Genomic DNA, 17,008 nt, shown 5'->3' on the forward strand with positions numbered 1-17,008 from the left:
TGACTCACGACAACCTCCTGTGTGTCAGAATAGAACTATGCTCCATAGGGTTTCAATGACTTATCTTTCAGAAGGACATCTCCAGGCCTTTCTTCCAAAGTGCCTCTGGGTAGGCTCAACTGCCAACCTTTCAGTTAACAGCCAAGCACTGGCACCGTTTCCAACACCCAATAACTAAACCACGCAAGCAAAACTTAGTCTATTTAGGTAATGTTTTTAAAAGAAATCACTAATCATTTATGCATCTAAAACATACAGTTTTTAAAAATCAAGCAAAATTTTACGTAAGATATTAATGCATTATTCTCCCCCTCCCCCCCCAAAAAATGCCATACCTCGGGCTTTCTCTTTGGTTCTTTCCCCTTTTCCATTTTTGTTTTTATCTGTTACTGTCCCCCCACCACCACCACCAGCTTGAAAGTGGATGGCGTACAACAGCCGCTATCCTCGTCCATCTGATTTCACTGTGTTTTGTCAGACATCTGCCAGGAATCAGAAAACACACGGAAAACAAACAAACAAAAACCATGGTAAGCATGTACCTAAATGAACTATTCAGGGAAAAAATACTGGCATTTGCTTTGAGTTGTTTGGGGTTTTCTTCTCGATTTTTTTTTTTTAACTAACTGGCAGAGATGTTTCCAAATGATTATCTCAGCATCAAGTTTCATATTTGGGGAAATTTGCGACACAGACCATAACTGTTTAGCTTGACATCTCTTCTGCCTGAGTACCTCCTTTGGCACCATTTCGTCTAGAAAGTCTAAGCCTGTTAGCCCCACGCAGTGATTCTTTTTTATCTTTTCAGCAGGCAGGGCTGCCCGGCTGCTTTGCATACCCAATTAGGTGCCCTCCACAACTAGCACTGTTGCACCTTTAACACCTTACATGCTGTCTTGAAGGCTCACCATTGTCCACTTTATAGCCTAGAATTCCAATCACATACCTTGGAAATTTATGTTAGCATTTTTTTAAAAAGTATGAATAATTCTCAACAACAAAAAAGAAATTTTACCCTATGACACAGTCAAGACTCCAAAATTTAGTGGTTTTCTGTTGAAATGGAGGTGATCAATCAAGTAGATAGTTCATGTTTTTAGGCATGAAAGAAAAAGTCAATAGGTCCCTAATCCTCATTTAAACCATGGGTGTTAAACTTCTGAGTGTATTTTTGGAGCTGAATTTTATCACCTGTTGACTCTTTGGTCTAACTGCATTAGCTGGTTTTCTTACCGTCCACCATGTACGCTGTTTATGGAATTGGCCTACAGATAAGAATTCAAGAGGAAGGAATAGAGTTAGAAGGAAAACAATCAATACAGTTAGAAATTCTGTTTAAAAAACACACACTAGAGCTTCTAAGTCCTCTCTGCACAAAATTGAGAGATCTGAGAGCAACTTTCAGGTCACCGTTATTGCACCTCAACATAAAGAAAAAAAAAAAAACCTCACAACTTGACCAATAAGCAACATGGCATCAGGATTGGAGGAAAATTTATTTACAACCTGGGTTATGCAGATGACACAACCTTACTTGCTGAAAGCAAAGAGGACTTGAAGCACTTACTGATGAAGATCAAAGACTACAGCCTTCAGTATAGATGACACCTCAACATAAAGAAAACAAAAATCTTCACAACTGGGCCAGTAAGCAACATCATGATAAACGGAGAAAAGATTGAAGTTGTCAAAGATTTTATTTTACTTGAATCCACAATCAAGGCCCATGGAAGCAGCAGTCAAGAAATCAAAAGACGCATTGCATTGGGAAAATCTGCTGCAAAAGACCTCTTAAAAGCATTCAAAAGCAAAGATATCACTTTGAGGACTAAGGTGCCCCTGATCCGAGCCGTGGTGTTTTCAATCACTTCATCTGCATGCAGAAGCTGGACAATGAATAAGGAAGACCAAAGAAGAATTGATGCATATGAATAAAGCTGTTGGTAAAGAATATTGAATATACCATCGACTGCCAGAAGAACGAATAAATCTGTATTGGAAGAAGTACAGCAAGATTGCTCCTTAGAAGTGAGGATGGCAAGATTTCATCTCACATACTTTGGGCATGTCATCAGGAGGGACCAATACCTAGGGAAAGACATCACATGCTTGGTAAAGTAGAGGGTCAACCAAAAAGAGGAAGACCGTCAATGACATGGATTGACACAGTGGCTGCAACAATGGGCTTAAGCATAACAATGACTGTGAGAATGGTGCAGGACTGGGCAGTGTATCTTTATTTTGTACGTAGGGTCGTTATGCTTACTGAAACTCTGGTGGCACAGTGGTTAAGAGCTCGGCTGCTAACCTATAGGTCATCAGTTCGAGTCCACCAGCCACTCCTTGGAAACTCTTTTTTTCTTTCAGTACTTTAAAGCTGATACTCCACTGTCTCCTCACTTACATTGTTTCCAGTGGGAAATCAGCTGTCATCTGTATGTTTGTTCTCTCTGTATATAAAGTGTCTTCTTCTCTGGCTGCCTTTAAGGTTTTCTCTTTATTACTAGCTTTTGATCAATTTGATTATGGTGTGCCTTGGTGACATTTTCTTCTTGTGCCTCCTGTTTAGAATTTATTCAAATTCTTAAATATGTGGATTATAATTTTCAGCAAATTTAGAAAATGTCAGCCATTATATTTTCAAATACTCTTATATCCCCACTTCTCTCTCCTCTTCTTTGGTAGCACCAATTATACATACATGAGTCCACTCAAAGGAACCCTGGTGGTGCAGTGGTTAAGTGCTCAGCTGCTAACCAAAAAGTCAGTGGTTCGAACCCACCCGGCAGCTCTGAAGGAGACAGACCTGGTGATCTGCTCCCTCCCATAAAGATTACAGCCTAGGAAACTCTACAGGACAGTTCTACTCTGTCATATAGGGTCACTATGAGTCAGAATTGATTTAACAGCACACAACACCAAGCCCCCTTGAAGCTGACCCAGAGCTTGCTAACACTCTGTTTCATTTTGTATAGTATCTGTCGGTAACTCATCAAATTCACTAATCTTTTCTTCTACAATGTCTAATCACCAGCTAATTCAATCCAGTGAGTTTTTTCACCTGAGACATTGTGGTGTTTATCTCTAGAAGTTTTATTTTTGAGGCATTTCATGTTTTAGGTTGCTATGATAAATTTACTTCTGACTAATTTCTAAGACATCACTATTATCTAAGGAAAAGCTATTGGCTTTTGCAGATTAATTTCGTAATGTGTCTCATACTTATTTCTCTGAAAGTTTTTCACCTCCCTCCCTTCCCCTTAATTTTTTAGGTTCACAAAATATTGCAAACAATGGTGATATTAGGCCCACCCCTTTTCTACTATTTGAAGTATATTTTACCTTTTATTTTACATCAAATTCCATGGTTAGTGCTGCCAGAATAGTGCTGATTAATTGGGGAAGGAGTTGGCTACTGGCTGGTGGATCCACAGGCCTTATCTTTAAAAAATCAAAACCCATTACCATCGAGTCAATTGTGGCTCATAGCGACCCTATAGGACAGAGTAGAACTGCCCCATTGGGTTTCCAAGGCGCACCTGGTGGATTTGAACTGCCGACCTTTTGGTTAGCAGCTGTAGCATTTAACCACTATGCCACCAGGGTTTCCTTAAAAGCCTCAGGTATTCCTAACCTACCCAGAGGTTCCACAGGCTAAAAGACCCAGTGATCTGCTCCCACAGAGATTCACAGCCTAAGAAATTCTATCGGGCTGTTCTCCTCTGTCACATGGGGTCCCTGTGAGTTAGAATCGATTCGGCGGCACACAATAACATATTTCTTCCATGGGCAGAGAAGAAGAGGGAGGGGAAAGAGGAAGAGATGGAATTAGACAGATGCTATGAAAGTAGAGAGGTCTCTGGGTCCTGTAAACTGTTTATGGTCAACTACCAAGGTAACAGTTGACCATTTGAACCCATGGTCAGTGCCATGGAAGAAAGGCCTGGCAATCTGCTTCCATAAAGATTACAGCTAAGAAAACCCTACGGAGAAGTTCTACTCTGTAGCACATGGGTTCGCCATGAGTTGAGTCCAGCCCATCCACAACAAGATGTCAATTTTTTTTCACACTCCAAAGTTTTATTCATTTATAATGATGTAACAAAGTACATAGATACAGCTCTTTGCCACCATTGTAGATGGGATTTACCTAGCTATTTTCTTCTACTTCCCTCTTAACATTTTCATTCAGGTCAGGGAAAGAAAAGGCACAAACCAAGATTGCTTTACAAATGACTGAATGGTTACATCTTCACAGGCACTAAGAATTTTAATGACTTGTCTGGGGTTCTCTGATAAAGTATCCTCTTTTGAATCAGGGGAAAAACACAGTAATTTCAAAAGTTATTATTATTTAAAAATTCAGTTCTTCAAATAAAATTCCTTAAGAAAAGTATTGTTCCTATTATATGTTTAAAGCATTTCCTAGGAGAAAAACAGCAAGTCTTGCTTTCTGTTTCCAGGACATTTTCCTTCTCAGTTTCTTTTTAGGACTTCCTTTTCATGCTATTCTTTGTAAATGCTTTTTAAAAATTCCTTTAAAAGTAATTTAAAGGAAAGATAACCACGCATCTCGCATTGCCAGGTCTTCTGTTCTCTGCCATTTCTCTCTAGCACAGGCTAGAAATGGACACTCTTAGGTTGAAACAAGTTTGGGCTGCTAGGTTCATACGATTATTGTCTTAGTCATCCAGCGCTGCTATAACAGAAATACCACAAGTAGATGGCTTTAACAAAGAGAAGTTTATTCTCTCACAGTCTTCAAGGCTAGACGTCCAAATTCAGGGCGTCAGCTCCAGAAGAAGGCTTTCTCTCTCTGTCGGCTTTAGAGAAAGGTCCTTGTCGTCCAACCTCCCCTGGACTAGGAGCTTCTCAGCACAGGAACCTCAGGGCCAAAGGACACGCTCTCCTCCTGGCATTGCCTTCTTGGTGGTATGAGGTCCCCATGGCAGACGTCAAATTTAACTTACAGAATTTGTAAAAATGGAATTGAATCTCAGTCCTCTTTCTCAGCTCTGGAGAAGGGCATCTTTTTATTTCTGCTGCATGTTTGTTTTAAACTGCAATTCCCAAAACTCTGCGAAGACTCAATGGTTTTCTCTTTCTTTTTCTTTTCCAAACTCATCCACTGGAGTTTCTTAGTCCTTGCCCAACAAGTTCATCTACATTTCCCGGAGGCAATTAGAGCCCTAATTAAGCTCACAAGAGCCTGCAGTCCTATAAAAACTAAATAATTAAAAGATCTGCAGAACCAAAGGCAGCAAGGAATCAACTATACGAACACACACCTGTCCACTGTACAAAGGCAGCATAAGGTGTCCACAGACCATGGGGAACAAGTCTAAACCGGGAAAAGGAGAGAGGGGAGAAGCTACCAGATAAGGGCCGTAAAAAATTGTGATGATCTTTCAAAATGCTGTTGTTGTGGGGTGCTGGCAAGTCGGTTCTGACTCATAGTGAAACCCTACGTACAACAGAACAAAACACTGTCATTGTTATGTTTTAGCCCATTGTTTCAGCCACTGTGTCAATCCAATTCATTGAGGGTCTTTTTCTTTTTCGCTGACCCTCTACTTTACCAAGCATGATGTCCTTCCCTAGGGACTGGTCCTTCCTGATAATATGTCCAAAGTATGTGAGACACTCTTGCTATTCTTGCTTCTAAGGAGCATTCTGGCTGTACTTCTTCCAAGACAGATTTGTTCTTTCTTCTGGCAGTCCATGGTATATTCCATATTCTTCACCAACACCACATTTGAAAGGCATCAATTCTCCCTTGATTTTCCTTATTCATTGTCCAGCTTTCATATGCATATGAGGATACTGAAAACGCCATGGCTTGAGTCAGGCGCACCTGAGTCTTCAAGGTGCCATCTTTGCTTTTCAAAACTTTAAAGAGGTCTTTTACAGCAGATTTGCCTAATGCAATGAGTCGTTTGATTCTTGACTGCTGCTTCCACGGGCATTGATCCTTTAGTGTAAATCTCTTCAATCAATTAATCACCTTAACCACATACTAAAGTGTCTGGAAGGAAACCCAGAATCAGCAATTCAACCTTTTCTTTATCTGTTAGTTTCCTTTTCTCTGACTGTGCAGAAGCTCTGCAGAGAAGCACAGAGGGTCCTACTTCAGGATTGAACGTCACCTGACTTTGAACATGTGACTCATGACTTCTTTCTATGGCCCTGGTGTTGTTCTTAGCTGCCATTGAGTCCGCTCTGACTCATGGGGACCTTATGTGTAACAGAACAAAATGTTGCCCATTCTTGCACCATCTTTATGATCGTTGGTATGTTTGAGTCCATTGTTGACGCCACTGTGTCTATTCATCTCCTGGAGGGTTTTCCTCCTTTTTACTTGCCCTCCACTTAACCAACCATGATGTCTTTTTCTAGTAATTGGTCCCTACATATACACCTTGCTGCTACTTGCCATTGAATGAACTCCTACTCATGGAGACCTTGTGTGTAACAGAATGAAACAGGGCCCAATCCCATGCCATCTTCATATTGCTGATGTCTTTGAGTCCATTGTTGTGGCCATTGTGTTAATCCATCTCACGGACGGTTTCCCTCATATTCACTGCCCTTCTACTTTACCCAACATGATGTCTTTTTCTAGAAATTGGTCTTTCCTGATGATGTGTCCAAAGTAAGAGAAACGAAGTCTCACCATCCTCACTTCTAAAGGACATTCTGGTTGTACTTCTCCGAGACTGATTTGTTCGTTCTTCTGGCAGTCCACGTTATAGCCAATATTCTTGGCCAACACCACAATTCTTAAGCATCAGTTCACTCTGGGTCTTCTTTTTCCATTGTCCAGCTGTCACGTGGGGTCACCACGAGTCGGAATCAACTCAACAGCAGCCAGATTCTTTGCCATTGGACCTGTGATGTCGCAGTGAGGCAATTCCTCATTTTGACCTCTTCCTTGAATAAAACATCTCCCAAGTTGTTTTCATCAAAGCACTCCCAGACATTCAGTCTTCTTATACAGAACCATTTTTAAAAACTCTGACATACACGTTCTCTCTCAAAGGCCTCTCTGGGGTCTTCACCGAAGTGCAATTGGGTAAGACTACAAAGCCATACTTTAGGAAACATCATGCAATGAACCATCTCTTAAATTGGAATTTTCCTTAGTTGAAAAAGAAATGCTGAGGATGCTAACCAAAAGGTCAGCAGTTCAAATCCATCAGCTGCACTTGGAAACATTATGGGGCAGTTCTACTGTGTCCTATAGGATCACTAGGAGTCAGAATCGACTCAATGGCAAAGGGCTTGTTTTTTTTATTTTACCACAATATAAGGAGCCTCTGTGGTGTGGTGGTTAAGCGCTCAGTGCTAACCAAAGAGTAGGCTGTTTGAACCCACCCGCCTCGGGAGAAAAATGTGGCAGTCTGCTTCCATAAAGATTTACAGCCTTGGACCCCCTATGGGGCAATTCTACTCTGTCTTATAGGGTCGCTATGAGTTGGCATCGACTCAACAGCAATGAGTTTTTTGGTTTTGTCACAATATTGTACATTTTAATGACTACACCTGAATTCCAACATATACCAAAAGAAACCAAACGCATTGCTGTCTAATGGATTCTGACTCATGGCAACCCCATGTGTTTTACAGAACAGGACTGAGCTCCACAGGGTTTTCTTGACTGTAATTTTTATGGAACCAGGTTGCCAGGCTTTTCTTCTGCAGGACCCCGGGACTGACCTTTCGGTTAGTAGATGAGTGCAAACTGCTTGTACCACCTGGGCACAGTGTGTGAAAACAATGTGGTTAAAAAAAAAACCCACTGCCGTGGAGTTGATTCCAACTCATAGCGACCCTATAGGACAGAGTAGAACTGCCTCATAGGGTTTCCAAGGAGCGGATGGTGGATTCTAACTGTTGAGCTTTTGGTTAGCAATCAGGCCTTTAACCACTGAACCTCCAGGGCTCCACCCATACACATACATCTTAAAAATAGGATATAGACAGTGAAATAAAAGCTCAAGAAAATATCCTGTTTTTATGTTTGTATCACTCTGTTGAGAATTTGGGGAGGTGAAGGAGAAGGACAGGGAGAGTTGGATGAGTCTTTGCCCAAGGAGATTTCATGACAATAGCTTCTCAAATGGGAATAGTTCCTGATGACTAATATTTTATCTGCCTCGGGGTAGCATACAGTTCATGAATTCGACTTAAGTTGACACTGTAGGAAAACGATATTCTCTTTATACCAGGGACAAGAATTCTGTCTTCTGTGAGTTATAAACTGGAAAACAACTAGTTTTCCTGTCAGGGAGTAACATCAGGTGAATGCCCACAAAACACCACAGAGCCAATACCAAATCGCAGTGAAGGTCGCCAAGAACAAGGAGGTTATATTTGTGTTCAGTATGAGAAATCTAACCCCTTTTGAAATAAAATCCTTCTGCATTGAAGACAATCAAAAAGTTGCTCTTCTGGGGAAAAGCATCAATTTCTCCATCGAGGTAGCTGGACAGAGCAATGAGTACTTAAAACTGAAAGGAACAAAGGATCTGGTGAGCTTGGGACAGTAATGGGTATTTAAAATTGAAACAAAAATGATAATAAAGAGGAAAATTTTTGAAGCTGATGTCTGCTGGTTACTTTATTGTTGTTGTTGTAAAAATGTAATTAACACATCATACATCAATGCAACATTTTTCACATGTACATTTCAGTGATACAAATTGTATCAATTCTATTATGCAACCAACACCCAAATCCATGGCCAAATTTCCCCGCACCATGAACGGCAACTCACTGCCTCCCAGACAATGACTCTCTGTTCTCCCCTTTCCTCCCATCCCTGAGAACCACTGTTAAACTCTGATCTCTGTGCACTTGCCTTTTCTAGGTATTTCACACAAGTGAGATCATACAGGAGCCCTGGTAGTGCAGTGGTTAAGAGCTCAACTGCTAACCAAAAGGTCAGCAGTTTGAATCCACCAGCTGCTCCTTGGAAACCCTATGGGGCGGTTCTACTCTGTTCTACAGGATCACTATGAGTCGGAATCAACTTGACATCAGTGGGAAAAATAAAAAAGGAAGATCATACAATATCTGTCCCTTTGCTGATGGTTATTTTTTAAAGTATGACTATAAAAATGGAATATTTAAAATCAAAATACAGAAAGTGGAAAATGAAGCTCAAATATCCTAGTTCTCTGATGAGGGGGCTATAAGTAGAGAGCAATACATGCCTTAAGCCAACAGTCTACACTTACAATCGTAGACAAACTATAAATTCTAACGTCCCATAATCTCATGGTCTCTGGGTGGTGCAAACAGTTAAGCGCTCAGCTGCTAAATGAAAGGCTAGTGGTTCAAACCCACTCAAAAGTACCCTGGAAGAAAGGCCTGATAATCTACTTCAAAAAAAACCAGCCATTGAAAACCCTACAGAGCACCGTTCTACTCTCTGAAACACACAGGGTTGCCACGAGTCAGTGTAGGGTATGTCTTAATCCAATCACTTTGAGGTATAGAAGAGCACATTAGCCAGAGAAGAAGGCAGACACAGGTGGAAGACCCAAGTTATCTGAAGACTCAAAGGCAGACCAGTCTATAAGCCCAGGATCTCCAACGACAGCCAGCTAGAGAAACTGAGACAAGGACCTTCTCCCAGAGCGGACAGAGAGAGAGCCTTCCCCTAGAGCCAGTGCCCTCAATTCAGCCTCAGCGAGATGGACTGACACAGTGGTTACAACAATGGGCTCAAACATAGTGTTATGGATTGAATTGTGTCCCTGAAAAATGGGTGTCAACTTAGCAGTTGACAGTATTGTGTGGCTGTCCACCATTTCATGATCTGATATGATTATCCTGTGTGTTGTAAATTCTAACCTCTATGATGTTAATGAGGCAGGATTACAGGCAGTTATGTTAATGAGGCAGGACTCAATCTAGAGTATTAGGTTGTATCTTGAGTCAATCTCTTTTGAGATATAAAAGACAGAATCAAGCAAAGAGGAGAAGGACCCCCCTACCACCGAGAAAGAAGAGCCAGGAGTGGAGTGAAATCCTTCCACTGAGGAGCTCCTCGACCTGGGAAGATTGATGAGAAGGACCTTCCTCCAGAGCCAACAGAGAGAGAAAGCCTTCCCCTGGAGCTGGCACCCTGAGTTTGGACTTCTAGCCTCCTAGACTGTGAGAGAAAAAATTTCTGTTTGTTGAAGCCATTCACTTGTGGTATTTCTGCTAGAGCTGCACTGGATCACCAAGACACATAGCAAAGTTTATGAGGATGGAGCAGGACCAGGCAGTGTTTCATTCTGTTGTACATAGGGTCCCTATGTTTCAGAACCAACTCAACAGCACCTAACAACAACAGCCTCCAGAACTGTGAGAAAATTAATATCTGTTCATTAAAGCAACCCATTTGTGGCATTTCTGTTATAGCAGCACTGGGAGACTAAGACAGGAAAGAAAAATGGAGGGAAAATAAAAGAGAGGGAGAGAGACGGGGAAGGGAGAATAGAGCAGAGAGAAGATATCACTGAAGAGAAAGGTTCATCAGCTTCACTCTAGAAGTCAGTGTAGCGTCCCCACGTGGTGGCCTATCATAAGGTGCAGAATCAGACATGGACCTGGTTTCCATGGAGCTTGAAACGTCCTCTGACTTCTCCTAAAGCCCATTGTGAGTCCCAGCCACTACATGAACTTGGGACCAGCTGTTCTCTACAGTAAACCAAACCCACTGCCATCGAGTCGATTCAGACTCATAGCAACCCTATAGGACAGAGTACACTGTCCCATAGGATTTCCCCAAGAAGCCCCTAGGGGATTCGAACTTCTAGCCTTTTGATTAACAGCCAAATGCTTAACCACTGCACCACCAGGGTTCCATTCTCTACACTACAGCTAACTTATTCAGATCCTTTTAGCAGCAAAAATCTTTTTTTTTTTTTTTTAATTTCAAACAAAAGCTTAGATGGCTGTCTAAGGTGAAAACTGTACTATTTATATGTTATAAATTAAATTCATGAGAACAATGGGGGCTGTTTTACATAACAAAGCAAAATGGCAATGGGGCATTAGGAAGGATTTGTAGGTTCTTAGCAGATGGAGCCTCCATAGTGTTTCTCTTTGTGGAAAGGGTGGCGTGGGGGTGTTAATGCTATTAAGAAAGTTTGTTTCATGGGGAAAATAGCTGCAAGTAATATTCTCATGGAACACCTTGTGTGGTGAAGGCAGTCAGCAATTAAATTGTTCCCTAAGCTTAAGGAAGAATGGTAAAAAGTTTTTTGGGTTTTTTTTCCCCAAGATAAATCACCGACAATATTCAAATATGGCTCACCTTCTTGAGCATTGAGGTCTTATAAAGAATATGAGTTTAAACTGACCATGTAAACATAGTTAACACTGTAAACTGCAGTTAATGGAAAGCACAGGTGAGAACGAGAATGGGCAGAGAGTCTAAATGAACGGCAATGAAACAATATGGGTAGAGAATTAATTTTCTCACAGTTCAGGAAGCTAAAGGTCCAAATTCAAGGAGGTGGTGGCACGATGCGAAGTGTGTGACCAATGTCATCCAGCTGTTCTTGTAGAAACCGTGATCGGATGTATCTTTGGTTGTGTATATTGGCCACAGAAAATAAATACTTTTTTAATTGCTCATCTTCTTTAAACGAAGACAACGGATAAGCGAAGTGACCCCTCAGGGTTCAAATCTTTACTATTCAGCTGGAAAGGTTCCTCGGTTCTTCTGGAGAGCTCCAACCATATCGTTAAAATAACCATGCAGTCTTCTTGTAGTCACACTCAGTTTCAAATGGTAAGATGTATCTGGTTTTGCATTTGAAGGCTATGTGTCTTAGTATCCGGTGCTGTTATAAAATACCACATAATAAAAATACCACAAGGGGATGGCTTTATCAAACAGGAGTTTATTGTCTCACAGTCTAGGAGGTTAGAGGTCCAAGTTCAAGACGCCAGCTCCAGGGGAAGGCTTTCTCTCTCTGTGTTGATTCTGGGGGAAGGTCTTTGTCATCAGTCTTCCCCTGGTCTAGGAGCTTCTCAGCGCAGGGACCCTGGGTCCAAAGGACATGCAATTCTCCTGGCTCTAGTTTCTTGGTGGTGTGAGGTCCCCCTGTCTCTCCGCTCACTTCCCTGTTTTATATCTCAAAAGAGATTGATTTAAGACACAACCTGATCTTACAGATTGAGTCCTGCCTTATTAACATAACTGCCACTAAGCCCACTTCATTAACATCTTAGAGGTAGGATTTACAATGCATAGGAAAACCACATCAGATGGCAAAATGGTGGACAATCACACAATACTGGGAATCATAGCCTAGCCTCGTTGACATATATTTTTGGGGGACACAAATCAATCCATTAACACTACGTGAGCCCAAACGACCTGGGTTGGATTCCCAACCAAGGCACCTCATGCAAAGCTACCACCCATCTCAGTGAAGGTTTGCGTGTTACCAGGATACTGAACAGGTTCCAGCAAAGCTTCCAGGCTGAGAGGGACTAGGAAGAAAGGCCTGGCAATCTACTTCTGAAAATTAGCCAGCGGAAACCCTACGGATAGCAATGGTCCCATCAAAAACTGATCACGGAGATGGCACAGAACCAGCCAATGTTCTATACTGTTGTTTGCATGGGGTCACCATGAGCTGGGAGCCAACCCAACAGCAGATAACCACAATGACAGAGTTATGAAACCAGAACCTAAACTGACATAGTTTGACTTCAAGCTCTATGCTCTTGCTTATCTAGGAAATGTGTCTATTTGAATCCTAGTGATTCCACATGAAAAACACTGATGTATACAAACAACACGGAACTCAAAAGCATTCTTAAAAAGATTTTTGTAACCCTTGTTTAGATGCCAATAGCATCATTGCTTTGTAAATCAAGAATATTCCCGTTATTACTCACTAATACTTCCTCTGCTTCCTTTAAAATTTGTACAGCTTTGCTTTTGTTGAGTTCAGAGAAAAACAGTGATAAGATACAACAACAGTAAATATCAGATAAATGATAAATAACACAGTTGTTGTTGTTAGGTGCTGTCGAGTCAGTTCTGGCTCATAGAGGCCCCATGCACAATAGAACGAAACACTGCCTGGTCCTACGCCATCCTTACAATCGTTGTTATACTTGAGCCCATTGTTGCAGCCACTGCGTCAATCCACCTCATTGAGGGTCTTCCTCTTTTCCGCTGACCCTGTACTCTGCCAAGCATGATGTCCTTCTCCAGGGACTGATCCCTCCTGACAACATGTCCAAAGTATGTAAGACACAGTCTCGCCATCCTTGCTTCTAAGGAGCATTCTGGTTGTACTTCCTCTAAGACAGATTTGTGCGTTCTTTTGGCAGTCCGTGGTATATTCAATCTTCTTTGCCACCACCACAGTTCAAAGGCGTCAACTCTTCTTCCATCTTCCTTATTCATTGTCCAGCTTTCACTTGCATATGAGGTGACTGAAAATGCCATGGCTTAGGTCAGGTGCACCTTAGTCCTTAAAGTAACATTTTCACCTTTTAACACTTTAAAGGGGTCTTTTGCAGCAGATTTGCCCAATGCAATGTGTCTTTTAATTTCTTGACTGCTGCTTCCATGGCTGTTGATTGTGGAGCCAAGTAAAATGAAATCCTTGACAACTTCAGTCTTTTCTCCATTTATCGTGATGTTGCTCATTGGTCCAGTTGTGAGGATTTTTGTTTTCTTAATGTTGAGGTGCAATCCATACTGAAGGCTGTAGTCTTTGATCTTCATCCATAAGTGCTTCAAGTCCTCTTCACTTTCAGCAAGCAAGGTTGTGTCATCTGCATGTCCGAGGTTGTTAACAAGTCTGCCTCCAATCCTGATGCCCAGTTCTTCTTCACATAATCCAGCTTCTCAGCACACAGATTAAATAGGTATGGTGAAAGGATACAACCTTGCTGCACACATTTTCCAAGTTTAAACCACAGAGTATCCTCTGGTTCTGTTATGTACTATGCTTATAATGAAATTTCTTTGCCCAAATGTAGGAAGAAAATCCGTCCAGTAAAAGAGAGACACAATTAACACAAGAAAAGGAAACCACTTAGTGATGAGCCAGCCACCCATCTATTGTACAGAGACCTTCATCTGAAATGTCGTAGTTGTACCTGAAGCTTTAATGGCCATCTCGACCAATCACCGAACTACACCTGCAGAAAGCCACAGCTAGCCTACTAAACATGCTGCAAAACACTGAAAATGTTCAATCTTTACAGTAACATTCCAGCGCAGAAGTAAAAGCCCTCATTTTTACCACCAAAAAAAAAAACCTGTTACCGATTCCGACTCCCAGTGACCCCATAGGACAGAGCAGAACTGCCCCCATAGAGTTTCCAAGGAGCGCCTGGTGGATTCGAACTGCGGACCTTTTGGTTAGCAGTTGCAGCACTTAACCGCTATGCCACCAGGGTTTCCATCTTTAGCACAGGAACGGTTCAATTGCCACCGTTTCACACCAGCTACACGTTTTTTTTTTTTTTTTTACACCTTGTAGTTCTTGCACCTATCCTCCCGTGTAAAGAGCTGAGTGATTCTGGAAGCTCCTTAATCATCTCACATAATGTCTGTCCTTTAATGTAAGCATTTCTACATCCAGTATCTTTTACTTCTGTACGATTTATGGCCTGCGACACCACAGCTGACCGGTAAGTTGCAGATGGCCACCATGCTTCCAGTGGTAGAAACTATTTGTAGATGTTCAGAAGTATGAATATAAAAATCTTAGTGAAAAAGGAAAGCCAAAGAAGAATTGACACATTTGAATTGTGGGGTTGGCGGAGAATATTGACTATATACCATGGACTGCCTGAAGAATAAACAAATCTGTGTTGGGAGGCATAGAGCCAGAACGCTCCTTAGAGCAAGGATGACGAGGTTTTCTCTCAGGTACTTTGAACATGCTATCAGGAGGCACCAGTCCCTGGAGAAGGACATCATGCTTGGTAAAGTAGAGGGTCAGCAAAAGAGAGGAAGACCCTCCATGAGATGGATTGACACAGTGGCTGCAATGATGGGCTCAAGCATAACAATGAGTGTGAAAATGGCACAGGACCAGGCAACGTATCGTTGGCTCATTACGGGTCAGGACTGACTCAATGGCACTGAACAAAAACAACTGAAAGACAAACGTGATCATTGGCTGTCCTGTGACTAGCTAAAAACCAGAATTTCACTTTATTAACCAACTTCTACCTCCTCATCAAGAAACAAGGCTATGTTTTCCTGTAATTTTTAAATGTTTACAAGAACAGGCTCGTTACTTTCTTGTGAAATTTTTCATAATGGGTATATAATTTTCCAAAATGCATTCTTTTTTAAAAATCTCTAAAAGATTAAAAATTCACTAGTTCATTTTTGATCATCGACCCTGCCTTCCCAGAGACTTCAGCCACTTGAAGCACAGGACAGAATTTCTAAACCATGAACTAGGACACAGACTACAGATGAACTGTTTAAATTCCAAACGCCAAACACCTCCTTATAAATAATCATTTCGGAAACCCGTCAAAGCTGACAGGAACAATTAAGTAGCAATAAAAGCTGAAGTCACCTGAAATCTGGGGGGACCGTGAGATCAAAGGCAACAGCATCCTTTTCTCTGTTCTTTTGAAACCAGACTCCAGCGACCTTTGAAGAAAAAATAATTCGGCCCAAAGAGAGACCAAGCCTGGTTTATTTGCTCTGAAAACAAGCACTCCCTGTCACACTGGGTGAATCGGGTCATGTTTCTGTCCCCTTTACACAGTCCAAACAGTGAATAAAGAGAAACCAGTGTTTTTGAGCCATGAGATCAGGAGAAGCGGGAACAACACCTGTCTTAAGTGTTCTGGTTAGAATCAGTTTTCAGAAACAGCATCTCAAGCACCTAGGGATGGAAAGAGCGAGGACATCAAACTTTCTGAGAATAAAGAAAGGCCTAGTGAGAGGTTGGAGCCCTGGTGGTACAGTGGTCAAGAGCTCAGGCTGCTAACCAAAAGGAAGGCAGTTTGAATCCACCAGGCGCTCCTTAGAAATCCTATGGGGCAGTTCTACTCTGTCCTATAGGGTCGCAATGAGCCGTGGAATCGACTTGACGGCAACGGGTTTGGTTTGTTTTTTGGCTTCGAGTGAGAGGTTAGAATCTCCTTTTAAAGGGTATGTCTAGTGACTTTCTTTGTAGGCTGTGAACTCTTAAGGCAGGACCTGATACTGTGGCGTCATTCAGGGGTGCAGGAGGTGCGGACCACACCAGGTGACACTATCAGAGGGGTGACATTAAAATTACCGTCTATAAAATTTTTGTGCAGTGTTTCAGCAGAAATTTATTGTTTTTTATAAAAATACTCCTGTGGTTAGTTAAAGCAACAAAAACATTTTTCTTAAGCACAGTTTACATGCATCAATATACCTACAAGTCTAAAACTCTATGCTAATTTACTTTTAGAAACTTCTAACGCATTTTGGAACCCTAGTGATGCAGTGGTTAAGAGCTACAGCTGCTAGGCTGCTAACCAAAAGGTTGGCAGTTCAAATCCTCCAGGCACTCCTTGGAAACCCTCTGGAGCAGTTTTACTGTGTCCTATAGGGTCACTGTGAGTCAGAATCAACTCAGCGGCAATGAGTTTGGGTTTGGCTCTTGGTTTAATGCACTCCAGGGGGAGCTGTCATTATTACCCAATTACAATGATGCCTTGAATCACATGGTTTTGTCTGCATGTACTACAAGGTTTTTTTTTTTTGTTTTGTTGGGTTTACTTACAAGTTCGCACTGTTTTCATTGCTGCCAGTGTTTTTAGTCAACTGATTTTGTTAAATTTTCTGGTGCTGTACCTACCATATTGTAATAATTCATATTTATGAACCTATATCAATAATTTTTTTGAGAATGAAGTACTAACTAAAGGAAAAGAAGGAGTGATATACGGGAATTAGAGTTACTAGTGACATTAGTACAAAACACATTAATAAGGGTTCTGTTGGTTAATTTTCCAAAAGGAGACAGCCAGGCCT

General features: G+C 41.5%; 1 protein-coding gene across 1 annotated transcript in view; it reads right to left on the minus strand.

Moving 5' to 3' along the window:
• Window positions 1-345: 345 nt before the first annotated feature.
• LOC126069376 (cAMP-dependent protein kinase catalytic subunit PRKX-like) overlaps window positions 346-17,008 on the minus strand; it is a 117,031-nt gene continuing 100,368 nt past the window's right edge. The window contains exon 4 of the transcript XR_007515920.1: window positions 346-482. The gene's annotated coding sequence lies outside the window, so the exon portion shown is untranslated. The remainder of the gene's footprint in view (window positions 483-17,008) is intronic.

The sequence above is a fragment of the Elephas maximus genome, chromosome X, assembly GCF_024166365.1.
Source record: "Elephas maximus indicus isolate mEleMax1 chromosome X, mEleMax1 primary haplotype, whole genome shotgun sequence".
NCBI lineage: Eukaryota > Metazoa > Chordata > Mammalia > Proboscidea > Elephantidae > Elephas > Elephas maximus.